General features: G+C 35.0%; 1 long non-coding RNA gene across 1 annotated transcript; it reads left to right on the forward strand.

Annotated features, from left to right (window-relative positions):
* The first annotated feature begins 9,761 nt into the window (after positions 1-9,761).
* On the forward strand, positions 9,762-10,509 carry LOC148780374 (uncharacterized). The gene is made up of 3 exons (XR_016039983.1): positions 9,762-9,929; positions 10,091-10,176; positions 10,301-10,509. It is a non-coding gene; the product is annotated as an uncharacterized LOC148780374 (long non-coding RNA).
* Positions 10,510-22,873: the final 12,364 nt, after the last annotated feature.

Below are 22,873 nucleotides of genomic sequence, written 5' to 3' on the forward strand. Positions count from 1 at the left end.
GTGACCGTTTTTTTTAAAACTCATCATCATGATACAATGGGATAGAGGAGCAAACGAATTTTACTAGGTCAATGCACAAGGGTAGTTAGTGTCAATTTTTTTGAGAATGAGAAAAAATAATTCAAAAGAGATAGAAATTAGGAAAAAGTTTATATAAGGTTGCAACCCTATGCTGTTGAAGTAAGGTGCACCCAGTGTTTTAAAAAACGCCGAGTCGAACCGGACTCGCCCGGTTCGACTCGGAAATCGTGAAAAGGGGACCGAATCGCCTAAAAAATCGGAAATCTTCCGGTTCTAGAGAGAACCGGACGATTTTGTACAGTGAATTGCCGATTCACTGTACGGAATCGGCGAGTCCGAACAGTGAATCGGCGAGTCCATACGGAATTTATTTATTTATTTATTTTTTTTTTTTGTAATCCATGATAGATTTTTTTGTAATACTTGATCGATTTTTTTGTAATCCATGATCGAATTGTTTTTGTTTTTTTGTAATCCATGATCGAATTTTTTGGTTTTTTGTAACCCATAATAGAATTTTTTGTAATCCATGATCGAAATGTTTGTTTTCTTTTCTTGTAATCCATGATCGATTTTTTTGTTTTTTGTTTTTTTTTTGTAACCCATGATAGAATTTTTTGTAATCCATGATCGAATGTTTTGTAATACATGATCGAAATGTTTGTTTTTTTTTTGTAATCCATGATCGAAATGTTTGTTTTTTTTTTTGTAATCCATGATTGAATTTTTTGTTTTTTGCTTTTTTTGTAACCCATGATAGAGTTTTTTGTAATCCATGATTGAATTTTTTGTAATCCATGATCGAACTGTTTTTTTCTTTTTTTGTAATCCACGATTGAATTTTTTGTTTTTTTTTGTTTGTTTTTTTTTGTAATCCATGATCGAATTTTATGTAATCCATGATCGAATTTTATGTAATCCATGATTGAATTTTTTGAAAATTTGTGATTTTTTTTTTTAATCCATGATCGAATTTTTTTTTGTAATTCATGATAGAATTTTTTGAAAATTTTTGATTTTTTTTTTAATCCATGATCGATTTTTTTGAAAATTTGTTATTTTTTTTTTTAATCCATATTATTCAAATAGAAAATGAGAGAGATGATGATTCTGAGGCCACCCTATCCCAGCCATATTATTCACATATCGAGTCCCAACAGCAACAGTGTAGGGATGAGCACGAAATACTGTAAATTAAATGCTGAATGGCGGTTCATGCAGGGAAAGAACATATCAATATTCGCATATTCATTCAAAAACATGAAAATTCTTAATGGAGTACCCTCATTTTTTATTGAATTCTTAAAAAACAATATTTATAAGGAATTTTAATAATTGTTTCGAATTTTTTTTAAGCTTTATTCTGACCGATTCACCCGATTCCCGATCCGGATCGCCGATTCGCCGATCCGGATCGGTTTTTTGGAAGCCCGATCCGGGTCATCAATCCATTTTTTAAACCATTGGGTGCACCTAAAGAGTGTTCCGGCATGGGAGAAACCTCACTGATCATCTCGACCTAGAGATGAATGGACATAAAGAAAAAAAAGGAATTCCAAATCCAAAAAAAAGTATATTTTACAAAAAATTATTTGGACCGTCTATTTTCAAGATTTGCAAGTGTTTATTGATCCACTCGATGTGTATTATTTTTTAAAATCTATATTTTATAACTGAGGTTAAAAAGAGATTTTTTTTTAGCCATTGTAGGATTTTTGATACGAAAGTAGCATCTCTAAGTATATTTTATAGGTATGCCTTACTTCTACAGTAAATTTTATAGGTACGCCTTACTTCTACTGTATAAGAAGACAACCTTATACAAACCTCGGCCTTGCCAAAATGGAGGTCGAACAATAATTCCTTAGGATCAAGCTTATCCTTGACAAGTTTGTTTTTATTTCTCGGAGTATTTTAGGACTTCAAATTTTGGGGATGGATCCTCTTCAACCAATACGCTTTTCAACCCAAAAAAAAAATCCAAATTGTGATCCACAGGCCTAAAAGAAAATCATGCATCAGATTGTATAAAAACCGCCCAAACTTTGAAGGGTGAGATCCAAGTGTTAAAAAAAGTAAGAAGTTCAAATTCTTTCTTGTGAATATAATAATCTAGTGAGTATTAGGTGCTTCCCAAAGTTTTGAATAAAAAAAATGTCTCCCTAAGCCTAACAAGAACATAGCATACACGCACTCTTCTTTTTTTTTTGGTCGTTATTACATGTGGAAGAGTATTCTCGACATTATGGACGAAATATTTTCTTTTTGGCGGAAAGCTCTTTCTAGAGAGTTCATCTGCTCCATGGGAAAGAGCTTCCCTACTTAAATTGGCATCAATATTATCATAAAAAAATACATCCAAATGCAATGGGCACGTCTCTCTCAAGCATTACACTTTCTTGTGGAACAAATGGCCTTGGAAATCCCACAAAAAAATTACGTTGACATATTTGAGGAACTTTTTTCTGTCACTATCTATTGCACTCATTGTAAAATCAAACGGAGAGGGGATATGAGTAGCTCAAAATTGCAATATTTTATGACATGAAAAAAAAAGATTGAGATGACAACGGGGAACCGTTTGTATAACCTTATAGATTTTATTCTTTAACAAAACAGATTACGAGGTTAAGCCAAATTTATTAAAAACTGCTTAAATTTTTATTGGATTCCCTCTTCGTGATTTTTTCCAAACCTTTCTTCTCTGATCTTCAACTATACTGATTTTTTTTTCTCTTCTCTCTTCTCACCATTCTCCAAACCTTCTCACTTTGAGTCACACTCACAAAAGCCTCTCACTCTGAGTCACACTTACAAAAGCCTTCTCACTCTGAGTCACACTTACAAAAGCCTCTCTCTGCTTCTCTTTTCGCATCTTTCTCCAAATCTTCCCACTCTGAGTCACACTTACAAAAGCCTCTCTCCCACTCTCAAGCAAGTCTCATATTCCTTTGAGTCGCATTTACAAAAGCCTCTCTCCCACTCTCAAGCAGGTCTCACATTTCTTTCCTTCTCTCCAATTAAACTATTAGTTTAATAAAGATCTCATCTCAATACTAGTTCTCTCTCTAAAAACACGAACCATTATATCTTTCTCTATCTAGAAAGCCGTGCCCCTAATTTCACAGAGCTCTCCCTATCATTTCGATAGGGGTTGCTCTTCGGAGAGAAGTTGTACTCCTAGATTTCATTCTCTTACTCTCTCTAGAAATTCAGTGTTTTGCTCGATATCGATATCTCCAGGAACTATGTAGAAATTCAGGGTTTTACTCGATATCTCTAGGAACTAGGAGCTATCCCTATCATTTCGACGCGGTTGCCCTTTGGAGAGAAGTTGTACACCTAGATTCCATTCTCTTACTTTCTTTAGAAATAGTAGAAATTCAGGTTTTACTCGATATCTCTAGGAACTAGGAACCAGGAACCGTGATTCTTCGGTCTTGAGAGTGGAGTTTTTCTATGTAACATAGATTTTCTCTATCTAAATTTAATGGAGTGGTTTTTTGACTATGAAGAGGAGATGTTTTAACCGTGATTCTTCGGGTCTTGAGAGTAGAGTTTTTCTCTATAACATAAAGTTTTTCCATGGTCCATCTAAATTTAATAGAAGGGTTTTTGAGTATGCAGAGGGAGATGTTTTACGATTTCAAAACATTACCAGAGTAACTGAGATTCCTCGGGTGGATTTTTTTTATGTAACATAGAGTTTCTCCATGGTCCATCTAAATTTAATGGAGGGTTTTCTGAGTATGCAGAGGGAGAGGTTGTAACCAGAGGTTGGTAAATGATCTTCTCACCTTTTTTGCCCCTCAAATTACTCTCTTTCATAATAGACATCTTTTGCCCATCCATCAAGTTACTCTCTCTCATGATAATATTTAACTTCTCCCTATTCTCTCTCTTATAATAGACCTCTTTTGCCCATCCATCAAGTTTCTCTCTCATAATAATATCTCTCATAATAATATTGAACTTCTCCTTGCTTTCTGGGTTCTTCTTAGGGTTTTTCTCATTCTCTCTTGTACATTTATAAACTGTAGATCTAGAGATGGAGGAATAAATATAATGAAATTGTGTAAATTGGGTTTGGGATTTCTTAATTGATTTCTTTAAAATTTCATATTTAAAGTTATTTTTCTACCATTTTCGACTGCTCTATGGAGAACAAGAATATGCACAAAAAATAAAATTGCAACGCTTCTAGACATACATATCTGGCAAATAAATTTTTCTTTTCATATTTTAATAGACATCTAAACAGTTTACCAACATAATAAAATAAAACGATAATGTTTCTCGGACCAACATAATAAAATAAAACGATAATGTTTCTCGAAAAAAAATTGCATTTTTTTTCAATGTGAATATTTTTTTCTTTGACATCCAAACTGGACCTAGATTTTGTTTAAATGTTTTTGGCCCAGTTTGATGTCAAAGAAAAAAATATTCACATTGAAAAAAAATACAATTTTTTTCCTCCTCAATTGAGGAACTTCGCCGTTTTCTTTTATTACGTTAGAAATATTGTCGTTTTATTTTATTATATTGATAGACTGTTTGGATGTCTATTAAAATATGAGAAGAAAATTTTATTTGACAGATATGTATGTTTGGATTCGTTGCAATTTTTTTTTTTGCATATTCTTGATCTCCATAGAGTAGTCGAAAATGGCAGAAAAATAACTCAAAATATGAAATATATGAAATTTTAAAAAAATCGATAAGAAATCCCAAGCCCAATTTACACAATTTCAGAATTTAATTATATTGATTTCTCTCAGGATTTCTCTCTCTAGATCTACAATTTATTCCTATAAATGTAGGAGAAAGAGAGAAGAAACCTGAGAAGAGAAGCACCTAGAAAGCATGAGCAAAGAGAAGCTCAATAAGCAGGAGCAAGGAGAAGAGAGAGAAACTTGATGGATAGGCTAGAGACGTCCTTTACGAACCTTCATCTACCAGAAACCTTCTTCTGCAAATATTTTAAGGTCATAAAATATCTCCCTGTGCATACTCAGAAAACCACTCTATTAAATTTAAATAGAGAAACTCTATGTTACAAAGAGAACATCCACTTTGAAGACTCGAAGAATTACTGTTGTTAAACATATCGAGCAAAACCTTCAATTTCTAGAGAGAGCAACCCTGTTTAAATGATATGGACGTGGCTTTCTAGAGAGAGATGAAATATTCATTCTTTTAGAGAGAGAAAAAGTGGAACTAGTACTGGGAGATGGGATCTGCATAGTTGAAGATGAGAGAAAGAAAGAGAGAGAAAAAGTGGAACTAGTACTGGGAGATGGGATCTGCATAGTTGAAGATGAGAGAAAGAAAGAGCTATGCGACCTGCTTTAGAGTGGGAGAAAGGCTTTTGTAAGTGCGACTCAGAGCGGGAAGAGAGAAAGAAAGAGCTATGAGACCTACTTGAGAGAGGCTTTTGTAGTGCGACTCAGAGCGGGAAGAGAGAAAGAAAGAGCTATAAGATCTGCTTGAGAATGGGAGAGAGGCTTTTGTAAGTGCGGCTCAGAGACGGAAGGTTTGGGAAAAAGACGTGCTTGAGAGTGGGAGATAGGCTTTTGTAAGTGCGACTCAGAGCGAGAAGGTTTGGGGGAAAGGCGTGAAGAGGGAAGGAAAAAAACTCTGCATAGTTAAAGATAAGAGAAGAAAAGGGCAGTGAGACCTGCTTGAGAGTGGGAGAGAGGCTTTGACTAGAAGGTCAGGAAGGTTCTTTCTTGAGAGTAGGAGAGAGGCTTTTGTAAGTGCGACTCAGAGCGGGAAGGTTTGGGGGAAAAGCACGAAGAGAAAAAAGAGCTGTGAGACCTGCTTGAGAGTGGGAGAGAGGCTTTTGTAAGTACGACTGGAAGGTCGGGAAGGTTCATGCTTGAGAGTGGGAGTAAGGCTTTTGTAAGTGCGACTCAGAGTGGGAAGGTTTGGGAGAAAGGCACGGGAAGCGAAAAAAAAATCTGCATAGTTGAAGATGAGAGAAGAAAAGAGCTATGAGACCTACTTGAGAGTGGGAGAAATGCTTTTGCGTAGAAACGAAAAACAATCCACGAAAACAAGAAAGAAGAAATAAACACAAAAGAAATGAACAACCAACCACAACACAAAGGTATATGTGGTTCGGCAACATGCCTACTTCCATGAGAGATGAAAACTTCTTTATTGGCAATAGAAAATATGGTTACATTAGCTCTCTTCCTCACGCCTCTCTGTCATCTCTGATTACAAAGAGATCTGCGTTTTTCCCTTAACCCTAAAAGCAAAAACCTATCGCAACAATATATATCGAGTCCCAGATAGATTGTACAAATTACCGAAATATCCCATGTACATATATATATCGAATCCAAGATACATCGAATCCCATGTACATATATTCGAAATTTTCCTCATGGTCGTAGGGGTCAAGTCAACCGAGTCTACTTGACCAGACACTCCTCCGAGCCTCAAGCCCTTCGGGCTTTTAACGACCCACCAGAGTCGTTATTTTGACTCCACCTTGGCATATTTATGTTCCTCATAATACATGACATTAATCCTCAACAAATTTCCACCTTGGCTTGAATTCTGTCGAGCCACCCTGAAGATAACCTAAAGATGTCTTCATCTTCATACCTCATAAAGGTACCTGACTGCACCCCCACCTGTCATGGGGTGCTTCCCTCACTCTCAATAATGAGTGACATTAAGCAAGTTCAAGCAAAGCTTGAACTTCTCGATAGTGACCGACTATGTAAATATATCTGCATGGTTGTCATTCTTATGAGTTTTCTTCAGGTGAATGACTCCTTCTGACACAAGCTCCATGATCTTGTGGCATCTCACACCAATGTGTTTTGTCCTTGTATGAAACACTTGATTCTTTGCAAGATTTATGACACTCTGACTATCACAATGCAGCACAATACCTTCGTGCTATACCCCCAACTCACGAGTCAAACCAGTCGATCAGATCGCCTCTTTTGCAGCCTCAACTGCTGCCATGTACTCTGTCTCTGTCGTAGACAAGGCAATCGTGGGTTGAAGCATTGTCTTTCATGAAATAGGTCCACCCGCTAGTGTGAATACATACCATGTAATATACATTCACTTGTCTAAATCACCAACATAGTTGAAATTGACATATCCCACAAATTCTGTAAAGTTTATCTTCTTGCTGAACATAATTTCGAGATCTGACGTCCCGCTCAGAAAATCCACTTGATTGCATTTCAGTGCTCCTTGCCAGGATTACTCATGTATCGACTAACAACACTGACAACATGAGATAAATCCGGCATGCTACAAATCATAACATACATGAGGCTTTCGACTGCGCTAACATAGGGCACTAGAGACATCTGCTCTATCTCCTCATCCGTAGTGGGATACTGCCGTTTAAATAACTTAAAATGACTCGCCAATAGAGTACTAATTGACTTGGTAGTTTCTATGTTGAAACACTCCATCACTTTTTCAACATACATTTTCTGAGTTACCTAGAGTTTACTTGCACTTCTATCTCTATGAATCTTCATACAAAGAATCCTATTAGCAGCCCTTAGATCCTTCATATCTAATTCAGAATTTAACATAGACTTGAGAGAGATTATGTCATATGCATTATTGGCAGTAATGAGCATATCATCAACATAAAGCATTAAGAGAATAAGAGAATTATCATCAAGAACTTCAAAATAAATACAACAATCATACTAACTTCTTGAATAACCAATCCGCACCATAAAAGAGTCGAAGTGCTTGTACCATTGCTTAATACCATAAAGCGATCTCTTAAGCAAGCAAACTTTATCTTCCTTTCCATGCACCTTGAAGCATTCAGGTTGCTCCACAAAGATTTGTTCCTCTAGATCACCATGAAGAAACACTGTCCTCACATTAACAATTTCCTTTTATGAAGTGCCATCATACCTCGTTCACTCATATGCCTTAAACGCATATGCCACAATTTTGTGTCATCTGTGATGGATTCTACATCTGTGGTTACAGAAGCTCCACATGTAACTGTATTCCCTATCAACCTGTATAGGTTTCCAGCCATCTGACCTTTCATGACAACCATAGATCCCTTACTAACCTTGAAGACTCTACTTGTTATTGTATACTTACAACCATTCGAGTCAAGGGCCCCCAAGGATATTAAGTTTTTTTTTCATAGTGGGATATGCCTCACATTTGATAAGATTCGTACTATCCCATCAAACATCTTGAATTTGATAGTTCTTATTCCAATGGTCTTACATACCACATCATTCCCCATTAGAACAGACCCACCACTATATGATTTCTAAGTTTCAAACCAGTTTCTATTTGAACACATATGAAAAGAACATTCATAATCTAAAATCGAAGAATCAATATATTGATTCTTACTTGAAAATATAGAGAGAAGATCACCATCATCTCTGTCAGAGCTATTAGCCATGCTAGCTTGATCAGATGATTTTCCTTTTCTATTCTCGTTATATCATCATTTCTTTTCATGCAATCTCTCTTCATATGACCTTCATTTTAGTAGTAATAGCAAATAAATTTGTCTTTCCCCTTCGATTTTGACCGACTTCTGCTTCCAGATCTCATTTGATTTGATCTGCCCCTTTCATGATTCTCTTTGTGTTTTCCAAAGAAACATTCTCCTTGAGATTTAATACTACTAGTCTTCTTTCTTGTCTCGTTTGACATAAGAGTAGCAGTGATTTCATCCGTTTCAAGAGTCTCCTTCTCGTACAATAGAGTCGTAACCAGGTGATCGTATGATCCTGAAAGCGAAGCTAACAGAAGTAAGGCATTGTCTTCATCCTCGATTTCAATCTCAAGGCTTGCTAACTGGCTTATGATCTGGTTGAACTCGCTGAGATGTTCAAGTAGATCCGTGCCTTCTTCTATCTGAAGATAATACAACTGTTTCTTAAAAAACAACTTGTTCGTCAAAGATTTCATCATGTAGATACTCTTGAGTTTTGTCCAAACTTTCAGAGCAGTTTTGAGGTCCACCACATAACGCAAGGCGTCATCTGATAGATTCAGACAAATCGCGCTTATCGCCTTTTCCTCCATCTCTTGCTACTCTTCATCGTCTATCTTTGCTAGTTTTTTCGATTTCCCTAGACCTTGCTGTATCATAAGATCCTTTATCTTTCATCGCCAAAGAGTGAAGTTATTATTTCCATTGAACCTCTCAATATCACACTTGACGCTTGAGCCCTTTCTTGTCATCGTGGTAGCAAACCCCATAACGCGGAATAACATGTACCAATTTGTAGAAACGAAAAATAATCCACGAAAATGAGAAAGAAGAAACAAACACAACAAAAAGAAACAACCAACCATAACGTAAAGATATACATGGTTCAGCAACGTGCCTACGTCCACGGGCGATGAGAGCTTCTTTACTAGCATTAGAGAATAGGTTTACAATAGCTCTTTTCCTCACGCCTCTCTGTTCTCTCTAATTACAAAGAGATCTGTGTTTGTCCCTTAACCATAAAAACTATTTCTTTCTTCGCTCTCTAAACCCAGACCAGAATTATTTCCACCTCACCCCAATCTTACGTTATATACATCACTAATCCTTGGTGATTATGGAGGGGCGATTCATTAAATGTCATCAAATGGTGCAAAAAAGAGTAGAGGCTTCTTTGATTTCTATCATATATTTTTTGTGAATTTTTTGATCTTGTCATTAGAAGGGAAACCCAGTGCCATGATATATAGAGCCGATACATTCACTGGTTATTCTCTTGCAATGTTAAACTGATTTCAGTTCCATCTCAGTCTGTCTTTTTGGTAGATTGATTTTTCCTTTCTGTTCTACAGTCTATAATGATGGCACCCTATGCATGGATATCATTCAGGATGCATGGTCCCCCTGTCATAACATTTGTACAATATTAACATCAATTCAGGTCAATAAGCTTTCTCTCTCTCTCTCTCTCTCTCTCTCTCTCTCTCTCTCTCTCTCTCTCCCCCCCCGTGTTTGTACGCCCTGCCTTGGGTTCTGTGTTTTCTTTTGCTGACATTAGCTGCTTCTATAGTCTCTTCTTGCTGACAGTAGCTGCTTCTGTAGTCACTTCTCACCGATCCAAACCCGGCAAGTCTTGCAAATCCTGAAGCTGCACAACTGTACCAGCATGATATTCAGTCTTATAACAGGTAAACCTTACCATTTCTGAGTTTGTTCTTTTCTTATTCCTCAACTTTCTGAAAACTTTTTATAAAAAGTAATCCTTATATCTGTATTAACAAAGTTATACAAGTTTATAATTTTTTTGTGCAGGAAAATTCGGCGTTGTGCTCGTCGATCCATTGTTCCTAAGGGCTTAAATGCAAGCACCCCACCATTTTAATCTAATGGAAAGAGAGATTAGTGAGGTAACATGTACCAATACTGATCTTGCACATGGGATACAACGGATGCATTCACCTTGTTATTCCCACATAAACCTTTACGGTCACATTCAAAAAGGCAGCTCTTCCTTTCGGATCCATTGAATAATTAAAATTTTCACATGCAGTACATGATCCTTGAATATGTTATCCGTTGGATTGCATACGTGACCAAGTCACATTTTCCTTGCTCTCTTGGCTTGCAAGCCTCTAGAATTCCCGGGTCTTGCTTCTGCTAGAATGCAACATTTTTTTTTGTAGTGCCTTAAAAAATTCCACCAATTTTCCTCAATTCGGGAGTGGTTTAGATAACCTCTTACCTATATTTTGATGCTGCTAGGTTTTTACGTTTTATTTACTTTCTTTAGGAGATTCAATCAGATTTAGATTTTATGATCTTTTAAGTTAAGGTATTTGTGTCTTTTTAGTTGTTCAAAATTGATGGAATAGAGTTGGAAGTTTGATTTTAAGTGGTTGAAGGTTTGGAATTTAATTGTCGTTAGGGTTTCTTAAGGAGCAAGATGGGTTGATGGGCTGGCCATGTGTGGCGCAAATGGATGTTGAGATGGACGAATGGTAAGACAAGAAGGGGTAGAATTCAAAATGAATACATTCGGGGTGTGGCACCAATAGGCAATAAGATGAGAGAGAGTAGACATAGGTGGGCTGGCCATGTGTGACGCAGACCCAATACAGCACCTATTAGGAGGTGCGAGTTCGTTCAAGTGGAAGGCTCAAAAAGGGCAAGAAGTAGGCCCAAAAGGACATGGTTGGAAGTAGTAACAATAGATATGGGGACTCATGGCCTCACTGAGGGTATGACCCTTAGTAGAGTAGAATGGCGGACCAGGATTCGTGTATCCGACCGTAATTAGTTGGAAAAAAGCTTTGATGATGATGATGATGAATAGGGGTTTTAGATGTTTTTCTTGTATAAATATGTAAGTATTGGGAAAGGAAAATGAAGAGGATCCAGAGATAGGTTATAATCTCTCACCTTTTATTTTTTGATTTTTGTGATTTTTTTTTTTTCTTGCTCCATATTTGTTGCACATTTGGTATTAGAGCTTTAGAGGATCAATGCATCACAATGGCACCAAAGCCCACTCATATGATTGAGGAAAGCATGGAGTTTGTGAATCTGAGCATAAATAAAGTCATGGCAGATATTTGAGTCCAAACCCGCTAAATTAGAGAGAATAGAGAAATAAATCAGCGGTTGTAATGGTAAGAAAATACCGACCTCAAGAAAGGTTAACATAATCCACAATATATCCTTAGTGAAATTTCAATTATGAGATCAATTGAGCTCCATTACCAAATCCAATAGTTGATCTTATGCATAATGAGCAAATTTGCAGGCAAGAAACATGACTTATGGAGCACACCCCAGATCTTGGTATTAAGGTCAAAACCTCCCTGAGTTTCATTGTAAGCTCCTAATAGAGGGTTTTATTGATTGGTTGAGTGTGATTCAAATTTTTTTTGAACGGAGTGAATTGCTGGAGTGTAAAGCGAAATTTGTTGTAACCAAGCTAAACTTGTATGTTGTGGCTTGGTGGAACAAGCTTAACAATCTTGACTTTGTAATTGAAAGGCAACAATTTCTGATTCGCGAAGGACGAAAAAGAAGTTGAAAGAAAATTTTCTTCATGTGCATGATGAGAAAATTTTCTTTCAAGACTTCCAAAATCTCTAATAGAATGAGAATAAAGTAGAGGACTATACAACATAATTTTATAGACTCCTGGCTTGAAAGAACCTCTACGTGACTGAAAGACAAATGGTTGCTTGTTATGTTAATGGACTCCAACCAACCGTTAGGGATGAGTTTTTTCTACACTGGCCATGGACCTTAAGTGGGGGCTTTTCAAATTAATTTACAAGTTGATGTAGATCAAGATTTGGTTGCTACAAAATTTTAACTTTATTTTTGTTAATTTTATTTTTAGAGATGTGGGTAAACTTTTTATTTTTTTTATGGTTAGAATTGGATTAGTCTGGGTTTTTAGGTTACTTTGATATAGTCCTTTTTTTCTTGGGTCAAGTCCACATCTTTAAATTTTGAAGGGGGGTGGTATAGTGTACCACCACAAGAAGAGCACCTATGTGCATCAGATTTGTGGATAATATGTTATAAAATTAATTATTTAATAGTAAAATACACAAAACTTGCCCATTGAGGTCATTGAGGTTGGATCCTTGGTCTCCAGTGGGGGTGTCCTTTAACACTAAAAAATGATGTGTAAAGAGATGTCTAAATGTTTATATGTATTATTATTTTTAATTATAATAATTTTTGTACGAACATGTCCTGCCGTACTGATTTTTTTAAATGAAATCCAAGTACTAGACGCTCCTAGTATGATTAGACACCTACACTCACGTTGGTATCTATGTAACACTGGCTGGGATTTAATTGTGGCTAGGGTTTCATGACCATACCTAAATTCAGATTTTAACTTGGCTTTCTTTTGTGAAGCTACACCATATGATCTCCATTATAGGACTGTGGATGTCCTTCTTTCCAACCAGGCTTTACAAGTGAAAGCCTGAGCGACATATGTTTTGTCATAATGTGTGTTACTTCATTCAATGTATATCTCATTTATTTATCAAATTTTGGCTTTTGATACTTTTGATTCGTGTATGAAAAAAATCTCCGATCTGAATTGTTCGTAGCTAATCCATTCTTTGTAGGAAATGGTGTTTGTTATAGAATATATAATATAATGGCTTCTTTTTATTTCAAATCACTTGAAAGGCTTCTGTGGTAGGAGGGATGAGGAAGTAGTGTGATGCCGATAGTTCAAAGGCCCTCAATGCACATTTTTTTTTAATAAACATCATATTTTTAGAGGTTCAAAAGTTAAAATTTTATAGAAACCTTTTTCATGAGGTCCAAATGACTTCTCCTATGGGATTTAAACATCATATTTCTCCTATGGGATTTGAGTGCTGAACCTTGGCTTCAAGGTCACAAATGCTCCCAAAAAGTCTATGCATGCTAGGTGATTTGAAATGGACAAGTTATTGTATGTAATGTTAATATTTTGGATTTATTTTCCTTACAAAAAAATTGGCAGATTGTTGATGCCGGATCGGCCGATCCGGATTAGGATCGGGGCCGGAGGATCCGCCAACCAAGTCCTTTTATTTAAACACTGTTTTTGATTAAGGAATTACAGTTTTGGATTTTTGCAAAGAGGTTATTATAGGTGCTACCCCAAATCAACATATTAAATAAATTTCTTTATTTGGCAAGATGATAAACATATTTCACGGATGGATTTTTGCAAAGAGGTTATTATAGGTGCTGCCCCAAATCAACATATTAAATAAATTTCTTTATTTGGCAAGATGATAAACATATTTCACGGATGTCCCAGAATTTTGGCTTTGTCTGTGATGCATGAGTTATCTTTTTCTCTTCACTTCTAAACTTGACTGGCCATGCTATAATTTTATTGGCCCCAACACCCAGTTTGGGAATGTCATCTATATTAAATTATATGAGATCTGCTTGCTTAGGTTTTTTACCTCTCCGAATTCTGAACATTCTGCCTAGGAACCTGAAAAAATATCCACCGCTGTCTTGAACAGATTGATAAGAATTTCCTGTGGTCTTGGGCTTGACAGTCCTTAGATGCACTGGATTATGTAGAATGTGCAATTTTCCATCCTTTTCATTATTGCCATAGCTTCCATATTTTCCTAATTATTCACTCTTTCTACTCTCTTTCCCTTTCATATTCCTTCATACAATATGAAAAATGATTTGAGTTGTCATTCAATAGTCTGGGGAAAACATCGAAGTTAATATATTCTCCAATACACGTGGTAATATTTTGGATGATGTTGTTGATTAGATTCTTATTAAAATTGTTTAGCATGTTTTGTTTTTGTCTTTTTAGGCGACTTTACTATCATTTATCTTTTTGCAATCAATAAGATTCACTATGTGAATTTCTCCCTCCATGTTTACTGCACTAAAGAAAGTGGAGACGGATAAATTTTGATTGTAAATAATTTTAGTACAATTTTGATGTTTATTACAAAGCACAATTTTTTGGTGGACTAACTCAGTCCCTAAGCTATGTATAGAGAAATTTCTAAATGACTATTTCAACTAACTCTTAAAAAAAAAAATAATGCCCAATCCTTCTAGTAATCCTACCTATTTCTCCCTTTGAGAGGGAGAGAACTATATTGTGGATAGAGAGAATGAAGTTTTGTGTAAATTATTGTATTAATTGTTTATGTAATACTCACGTTTAGATAACATTATATCCAACAGATATTTTAATAAGTAAAAAAAATTGGCCTTTCTTGGTTAACATGCATGCATTCTATTCTAATCAATATTTGTTGGTTTCATACACATCTTGCCCTAAAGACCTATATACATCTTTTTCACAACTTCAAATATATACATTCCGGGCTGGCTTGGGTCATGGACCCTTGGCCGAAGCTAGGCCTGGCCTGACCACCAGGGCTTGCCCAGGCCAGTGGGTCAAATATTGTGGCTCAGGCTAAGCTGGTTCGGCCAACCCACTCTTAAGAGTAAGAAGATACTTGAAACAGGGCCTCAGCAATGCCACCCATCCACAAAGGTGGCATCCAAATATCCATCAAATTTTTGGAGTGCGACTTAGTTTAGAACAGTGTTAGGAAGTCTGACTTGCTCGGCCCAGGCCCGAACCGAGTTGGGCCGTGTTATGACCAAGCCAATACGTGTTAAAAAACAAAATAAATATAAAAAATCCCAAAATGAGGTTTAAAATGTATTGCAAAAATGGATTTTGAAAAAATCAATTTGTGATTGTGGTATTTAGAAATAATCTAAAATGAAGGGAAAAATATAAAAAAGAGTATTATTCATAGCCAAAACACTTTCCAATCTTTATCAAAATAATAGAAAACATGAAAAACCATATTACAAATAAATTTTTTACATTTGTGATTTTTATAATTTTTTTATTTTCTATTTTTTTAAGATCCCGAGTAGGACCACCCAACTCAAAACTACCCATGTGGCAAGCCCGAGTTAATTGGGCAAGTCCAAGTTGGCTCGCCCGAGTTTTCGAAGACTTGTTTGGAAGAATGCAAAAATTATCTCTGGACTAGAGGTAATAGTACTTTATATACCATACTCCCATTTCTATTCCTCAAATTTTGTTTGGCTTATGTGTGATTAACACTTATGACAACAAACTAGGTAATTCGGTTGAACAAGAAATTGAAAAGTTAGGGACCAAACCAATCGAGAGGCATCCATGATTGTCCAATGTTAAAACCCTCAAATTGGTCATTTCAATCTCGAGATGTATGAACACTGACTAAACCAAAAAAAAAAATTCAAATCATGAAAATAGTGCATATTGTAATACAGTATTTGAACCATCTCTTTTTTTTAAAAAAAATAAATATGATCCATCTGCATTATTTTTTGAGGTTTAAATTTCATAATTTGGGATGATAATGGATTTTAATGTCATTCGCAAGATTTTTTAGCACTCTATGTTTTGGCATAGTTTTGAGGTGCGCCTTACTTCAATAGGATAAGGTTGACATGTTATATAATTCTCACCCATGTTATAAAGGCTAGACAAGCTATTATTCAATCGGAATAGTTGCTCTAGTTTAAATTGGTTAGGTTGTTTGTACATTTCAATTAGTGTAGTTAATGAAATCATTTGGTCCTTCTTGGTAAAGAGAAAAGAAAGAAAGGAAATGTATAATGCGCTCCACATGGTCACGGTAATAAAATGATGATCACAAGGTTTGAAGGGTGATCAATGGTTTTAGGAAAAGAATATGGGGTTAATTGGTTAGCGCTTGACAATTTTCAACGCTACGTCCTAGGCTTAATTTCTATTAAGGGTAGGGGCCCTCTCTCCATTGACTCACCCCTCAAAAAAAAAGTCAATGGTTTGAAGGGCAGAGGGATAGCGAGGCATATAATTGGATTGATGACACGTCTACCATAACTACGTAGGACAGTGTTTTTTTTACCCAAATTTTCAACAATAATTGTTTTTTTTCTAAAAATAAATTTCCAACAATAGTTACTTTTGCTATCTTGAAATACAAGGCAACCTGGTGCATTAAAGACTCACCATTTTAGTGAATTAAACAAGCAAGCTATCTTAGAGACCTTTTGTTTTCAGGTATCCCGATGACTAGTTTGCTGGGTATAACTTTTTGCATACTAATTTTAGTCAGTAGCAGGCAAATATAGTTGGATGCGGTTAGCATGCGGCCAACCCACATATTGTAGAAATGCGTGCTTGGCAATAAATATACTTTTAAAATATATTTTGATCTTAATTTTTATAGAATATATAATTTTTAATATAGAGATTATGAATATGAAAAATAAATAAATTTTGAAAATTATAAATAATAATTATATTAAAAAAAACATTTTGAACCGTTAATTACAATTGATTTTAGATGGACCACCTATTTGCATCCATCTTTAAGATGGATGTCCAGCCTGCATGAAACAATTGTTCAATATAGTTTTGATGTAACGCAATAGTGTGCCTGAAATAGGAATGTCCATCCTTCTTAGTGATCTTCAAAGCCACCACAATCTGAAAATTTCAGCCCCATTTCACCCGCACCCACTATTTTTCCACACCCAATATACAATCCTAATTATCCAACAAGTAGTTACCAAAGGCAACAGTCTCATCCTTGCTGTAAACTAACGGTACAAACAGATTTAACCAGAGCCAATAACCATATTTAGTATCATTAGAATCTACTCTTATAAGCTCTTTGTTCTTTGTGGATGGCATCCCATGTGGCTCCTAAAGTTAGATGCGTCTTGAAGTTGTGTAGGTGCCTCTTTATTGCTAGAATCGTATCTTTTTTTGGCTTTATGGTAGGGCTCACTCCTATCATGTATCTTGGGAAGTTTGTTTTTATATACTTTATCATCATGAAAGGTTTTTTTATCAACTATTTAGGGTTGGCTACAAAATTGGCTCTACAAATTTTGGTGCACATTATGCTTCGTAGCCTCAATGAAGGTATAAGTTGTCATATCTTTTCTCATTACTTTTAAGATGTCATTTTGGACCTGCCCCTTGTTCTTTTTTAGCTTTCTACTTGAACCAAGTCACATATCCTAATAGGTATTGTACTGGATTTTACGCTACACATGAAATGCTCACCTAAGTCTATTTTATCTCATCTTATCACCTATTGGAACCATACCTAAGTTCTCCCAAAGCTATTCATTTCGAACTCTATCCCTTGTTGTCTTGTTACTCATCTGTCTCAACATCCGTATCCTATCTCAACTACACTCTTTTTATGGTATGTTGTTTATTGACCGCCCAACATTCCATCTTATAAAACAAAGCTGGTCCTTCAGATAACCTATAGAACTTCCCTTCATTGGTATGCGGCGATCCTATAACACTCTGATTTCTCTTTAGATAATTAGTTTATTTAATTGGGTATATAAATATCTTGTAAAGAGTGAGAGAAAAGATTCCTAATCAAGTCATAACCATTGTTTTAATAAATAGTGGGTGTACTATTAGGTGGGGATGGGGATTCATAAATAACAATGGTGTACGCCCAATGGTGGCAATTAAATTATACAATAAAAAAATTATAAAAAATAATGATTGGGTGCCCACCACCCCTATCCTTAATAAAAAAATTCTAAATTTATTTGCCCAAAACAATTTAAGCCAAAGAGAAAACTGCTGAGATTTAAGGCAGAGAGAGAATAAGGCTGGGAAAAAGAGAGGGTATCGTTTGGGCTACAAAGAGAAAGAGACGGTCTCATTTAGAGAGAGAGAGAGAGAGATATATATAGGTGAGGGAGACGAGTGGATCATTTAGAGAGAGGAAAAGAGGTAGGCGAGGGAGATGAGTGGACCAATGTTCGCAAAATAGAACCGAAACGATTAACTGGCCATGGGCGTAGAAGCGGTTTAACCGGCCTAACAGGTAAACCGGCCAATTCAACCCCTCTAACCATGCAAGTCCCGGGCGATCACAAAAATGTTGAAAAAAATAAAAAATATACAAAAAAATCTACTAAAATATGAAAAGCATATAAAGAATTATTAAAACAAAACACATTCAAATGAAGTTGAAAATTAATAAAAAAAACTATATATTTTAATGAATCGATTTGTGCCTAGGGGTATTTTAAATTTTTTTTGAAAAAGATAGGAAAATATAAAAGTGAGCATTAATGACCAAAATAATTTTTAATCTTTACCATAATATAGAATGTTAAAAAATACGTTACAAATCAAATTCTTTATTTTTGGAAATTTATATACATTTGTTTTGAATTTTTTTTTTTTAAAATACCGGTTGATCACCAAAACCATTCAAAACCGGAACATGCTAGTGGACGGTCCTGATCTAACCGGGCGATTAGTGGTTAGATAGCCCAGTTTTGCAAACACCGAAGTGGACACATGAGAGAGAGAGAGAGAGAGAGAGAGAGAGAGAGAGAGAGAGTCAATTACGTGGAGTACCGCTCGCACAATTTTTAGAATCCCAAAATTTCAAATCTGAGTTGAATTTTTTAACAAACTGTTATTAAAATATATCTTGATATGATTTGACCCCATCAAACATGGTCTGATAACTTCCATAATAAAAATTATATTAGATTTTGTAATTTCTTGAAATATCATGATGTTAGTATGTTATTAAACATACACTTATTTAATTTAATTGGTGGAAAATTAGTTTAGAAAATCGAGGATGAATGTTCTAACACTTTCCACATGATCTTAATTGCCAATCTATGGAATGAAGGGCTCATGTCTCTCACCCCACAAATCACTCAATATTAATGGTGCATGTTTAATCTCACTTAAGAGCAAACCATACGAAAACCCTAACCCCCTTCAACCACTACATAAAAGGAGTGCCCTCTCACATATATCTCACACATCTAATATTTCTCTCTCTCATATGATTTAGAGTGACACGCCACCCCTAGTAGAGAAGGTATTTCTCTCACATGTTCTCATCTCTCACATGGACTAAATGGTTAAAGGTTTAGTAATGAGATGCTATATCTCTCAACTAGGTTATCAAGGGGTAAGCCTTAATTTGAGATTAATCTTTCTATTATGAGTTCTTGTTTCATTGAAGGGTTTGGCCTATTTGGTTTTTCATGTTTGAGATCGAATGTTGACTATTGATCCCACATCATTGGAAGGTGGTGATTCGATGTGGGGTGTAATAAGCAATAGATCTGTAAGGTGGGAAGCTTCAGTCAAATCGGTTTAGTGGCATCAAGTTGTAGATACTAGATTTGTTTTCTTTATTTCGTTTCAAGTTAATTTATTGTAATGGACTACTTTATGAATGATCTAAACCAGAAAAGAAAAGAAAAAGAGATAGAAAAATAATTTAAAATATATATATATATATATATATATATATATATATATATATATATATATATATATATATATATATATATATATATATATATATATATACCGGCTAGATCACATAAGTACAACTTTCAGGGCTGCCTTGCCATGGGAGATGTGGAAATAAAGAAACAGACGGATATCAAAATTGGGAATGACCCAATAAAGAAAATGCAAGGGCTGCCTTGCTATGGAGACATTGAAAAACAAAAATAGATAAGGGAGGGTAATGGGTTGGGTCGACCTACCAACCCAACAGCTCGATTGAACTTGGGTCTGGATTTGGGTCTTATTTCTAGACTTGATGGGTCGGACCTGGGTCTAGAGGAAGGGACCTGACATCAAATTGGGTCGCGTCGGGTCTAGGTATAGGTTGACCGCGTAGTTAGCAAGTCGGGGGAAGATTAATATATCGGCTCACCATAAAATCGGAAATAAATCGTTTTTATGTTAAAAAGTTAGATGAAAAAATTGGGTAAAAAATACGGATTGGCAAAAATACTTTATGTAAAAATATCACAAATATATAGGACTAGGCTCAAAAAATCGGAGTGAAAAAAACGGACATGTTTAAAATAAAATTAAGTAGAAATTAAAACAAAAATTAAGTTGAAATAAAAAATAAATGGTAAGTTGCTGATAAATATACGATATGAATGTTCTCATTAAATGCTTTAACAAACATCTAGTACATAACTAAAAAAAAAAAAGACAATATGAGATAAGTAGAATTGAGTTGGATATATTCATTTCTCTCTTCCTATGGTGACCGTCCCTTTATAACCATAGTTAAGAAATGGGAAGATGTACTTATTTTTTGGTTAGACGAGCAACAAACACAGTAGACCAAGAAGAAACACAGAACAAGAAGACGAGCATTACGCAAAGTGAGAGAGAAGCAAACACAAAATCTTCCATAAAGAAACGTAGAGTGAGAGAGAGAACATGCATAAAGAAACACAGAGTGAGAGAGAGAACATGCATAAAGAAACGCAGAGTGAGAGAGAGAACATGCATAGGCAATAGAGAAACAAGATGGACATAAAATCTCAAAGAAGTTGAAGAACATGGTGGATATAAACCTTAATCTAAGATTTCCAGTCGTGAATTAGGTTTGGGGATTGAGCCCTAATCTAGTTTTTTTTGTTTGTTTGTTTGTTTGTTTGTTAAACTTTTGTTTAAGGGATTTGCTAATCCAAGATTTCCATTCATGAATTTGGTTTGGGGATTGAGCTCTAATCTGGATTTTTTTTTTTTTTTTTTTTTAAGCTTTTGTTTTAGGGATTTAAGATGTTGCACAAATTGTGATAATCTGGGTCTTTGAGCCCTAATTTGGATAGATTTTTTGGTGGAATTTTGCCAAGTCAAAATTTGGGGATTTTTTATTAAATGGTTTTTATGGTATTTTATTCTAATTTGATTCAATGGATTTGAGCATAAACCCTAAGAATATACTTGGGGATACAAATTTATTTTTTAGGGTGTTTTTTTTTGTTGGAAATAATATACTTTTTAGAAAGCATGGAAATAACAATTACATAAAGCAGGATAAAAGTTTTCATCTTTTAGAAAAAAAATACAGGTAAAAAAGGCAAAGTTTTTTTGGACCGATTTTTTCATAAAGATCAATAACGTATGTTTTAAACGTTTACGTGAAAAACCGCGTATTTTTGCCTATCTTTTCAAAAAGTCGCATTTAAACGTTTTTAAAAAAAACTCCGTATTTTTTAAAAAGTCGCGTTTTAAATGCCGACTTGCTAACTATGGGTTGACCCGAGCCTATTCGAATATTTTAGATATACTATTTATTTTAGGGCCCGTTATAATAATGTTTTATATTATATTGTGTACTATTATTTTACGAATATTTTTTTATACGCTATATGATATAATTTTTCATCTGTTATATAATATCTTATAGCTAGAAGCACACTTGGATTCTTAAGGAAAATGTTTCTTTGTCTTTATCTTTGACCATAGTTTTTCGTTGTTGAAAGATAGAGGCGTGAGTGAGAGAGAGAAAGTTATGAAACATAGGCAGTGATTGACCTGACCGGGTCAGGCTCCAACATGGATCTTATTGTCGGGTTGGTTCTAGGTCGAAGCTAATTTGGTATGAATATATTAAAATAAATTACATATAAATAATACTAATTATGTAGTATAAAATGTGTAAAATAATTATATATATGGGGCAATGATTTCATGCATAAGTATTGTTTATATATATATATATATAGCAATGATTACAATAAAATTGATTATGAGGATGAAGAGAATGTGCACGCAAAATTTGGGGCCATACAAATGCCTAAAAACATAGTTTTTTAGACTTGTGGTTGCATTATACTATGATGCAACCGTTCTATAATCATTTCTTATATATATATATATATATATATATATATATATATATATATATATATATATATATATATATATATATATATATATATATATATATATATATATATATATATATATATATATATATATATGAGTAATGATCGTATAGGACCCTCCCCCACTTATGTGTGTAGGACCTTAAAGGATCACCATTAAATTTGGCATGGATCCTTAAAAAAATTATCACATGAGCATGAAACTTGACTTTTTTACATATCCATGTCAAATATAATGGTGATCTTTTGGGGTCTTACGCACATGGGTGAGAGAGGATCCTATAGGTTCATTTCTCATATATATATATATATATATATATATTCAAATTTGATCCGACCTAGTGGCTTAGGTCTGGGTTCAATTGTTGTGATCCCACCCAGATCCACTGAGTTTAGGTTAAGTCAGGGTCTAACTTAGACCTAGTCGGGTTGACCCGAACCTGGACCGAACCCAACCCATTCCCACCCCTAGAAACATAATAATGTTTTGAAGGGAGGTGTCATCATATTGACAAGATCAAAAGATAGATTGCGTTATTGGTGTATGCAAAAAAGTAACATTCTCTACAATTTGATGGCTGTATTGGAGGGACTTAAACTTCGCAATCAAACCATTCAAACCATCACAGT

Source organism: Amborella trichopoda, chromosome 9 (assembly GCF_054954075.1).
Source record: "Amborella trichopoda isolate Santa Cruz 75 chromosome 9, AtrichopodaSantaCruz75HAP2 v2.0, whole genome shotgun sequence".
NCBI lineage: Eukaryota > Viridiplantae > Streptophyta > Magnoliopsida > Amborellales > Amborellaceae > Amborella > Amborella trichopoda.